This window comes from Echinops telfairi, unplaced genomic scaffold (assembly GCF_000313985.2).
Source record: "Echinops telfairi isolate 266 unplaced genomic scaffold, ASM31398v2 ScPeMD7_2186;HRSCAF=2738, whole genome shotgun sequence".
NCBI lineage: Eukaryota > Metazoa > Chordata > Mammalia > Afrosoricida > Tenrecidae > Echinops > Echinops telfairi.
Window position 1 is genome coordinate 1,136,165 of NW_022106084.1, and position 2,307 is coordinate 1,138,471.

Here is a 2,307-nt window from a genome sequence, read left to right on the forward strand (position 1 = left end):
AAAAAAATTCCTTTTTTTGGTGCCCCCTCATTTGTAACATTACCTACTTCTGCTCCCCTCAGTACTATCCCTCGGATCCCTGAGTTTTATGACCCATTTCAACATCTCACAGAATTCAGAAATCATCATTAAAATGACTCACCTATTTGTAGAGGCTGGCAAGATCCAAATCTTTAGGTCAATTGTAAGTCCGGAGGCTTCTAAAGGCACATATGACTGCAGGGCTGAAGAATCCAAATCAGCAGGTCAGATAATGGACTGTTGTCTCACATGACTACTGAAGTCAATGAGTTAGATCAGACAATATGCCACAATGGTTTCAAGGCCCAAGAACCAGAGGCCAGGATCCAGAGTAAAAGAGTTCCAGTATCTTGAATGCAAACCATATCTCCAAGGAATCTGAAGTTATTGACTAGATAAACTCACAGTTGTAAAGCAAGTATGTTTCACCTTAAATCTGCCTTCTTAACATAAGGGACAACTCACTCCAAAACGGGACCAGAGCCACAGGCGTAACTCACTAACTGGCATAGATTCCAGACAGAACTGCCCCTGAGTTTCTGAAACTGTAACTCTTCATGGGAGTAGAAAGTCCCGTCTTTCTTCCCAGTCAGTCACATAGTCACATACCATACATCACAGAATGAAGGGCTATAGCTAGAAGAATTAAATTAACAAATTCACTACATCACAATATGTGTTTCGGGAACCAATGGTGTAGAGACAAAAGAAGTCCAAGCTGCATCGAGTCAAAAATAAGCCTCCAGGAATTGATAGGAAACCAGCTGAAATGTTTCAACAAGTTGATGCATTACTGTAAGCACTCACTCCTATGTGGCAGGAAATTTGGAAGACAGCTTGTCAACTAATTGGAAGAGATCAATATTTGTACAAAATAAAAGTGACCCAACAAAATGTACAAATTATAGAAAAAAATCATATGAGAGTGAAATTTTGCTGAAGATTATTCAATAGGGAGGTGCTAGAGGTTCTGCCTGGATTCAGAAGAGGACATGGGATAAGGAATATCATGCTTATGTCAGATGGACTTGGTTAAAAGCAGAAAATACTAGAAAAATATTTACTTATGTTTTATTGAATATGCAAAGGCTGTGAGAATCATAACAAAACATTGATAGGCCTGAGAAGAATGGGGAATCCAGAATACTTCATTGTGCTCATGCAGAACCTGCACATGGCCCAAGAGGCAGTTGTGGGAACCAAGCAAGGAAATACTGCATGGTTAAAAATCAGGCAAGATATGTGTGGTGATTTTTATCTTCTCCCCATATCTAGGTAATCTGTATGCTCAGCAAATAGCCAGAAAAGCTGGATTACATGAGGAAGATAGACAAGTGACCGATTCTGCTCTAAGGGTAGCTATAAGTTGTACTCACCTTGAACACAATGAGTGAATGAATGGATATCCCAGGAGACGGAGAGGATCCTGTCTGACAAAATCTATACTTACCAGCAACTGGTCAAGGAGGGTTTTATAGGCAAGATTTGAGGGAGGGGACATGTGGAACAATGAGCCTTGAGACAGGGCTTCTGCTCTTTGGGTTGCTCTTCGCGTAGAGGAGCTCATTTGCATTCCAGCCGCAGGCCTTCTTAGCGAGTCCTGTATCGCACACAGAGGTGAGTTAATTTATAACTCATAGAGGGAACTACAAAGTTTTGTCAACTTATCATAAAAGATTACAAAATTGCAAGATTTAAACAAATGAGAGCAAAGTACATGAAGTCCCGGTGAGATGCTGGAGCCTGGTGAGGCATCAGTAGCACATATTTAGGACCCAGACCAACTAGATTAAACTACTGGTTCCACCATTAAATAGAAAATGACCTTAACAATTTACAAAATTCTACTACACCTTAATTTTTTTAATATTAAAAAGAGAAGTATAATAATATGCCCCATAAAAGGCTATTGTGATAATATAATTTGAAAAGAGATAATGAAGTGGTACATTATAGTTATGACTTCATAGTTATGATAATAAATATACAACAATTTTCATCTACTATTTTTAAGAAGTTCTGGTGGCACCGTAGTTAAGTGCTGATTTGATAACCATAGGGTTGATAACCAAGTCTACCAGTTACTCTGTGGAAGAAAGATGTGGTAGTATATTACCTAAAAGATTTATAGCCTTGAAAACCCTATAGGGTACTTCTCCTACATCCTGTAAGGTCACTATGAGTTGAAATCAATTCAGTGGTTTAGTTATGGGAGAGGAGAGGTATTCTTGTTATAGTCTCCACTTAATTATACCTTGAAAAAGTAGAAGGAACTTTGGTAAGACA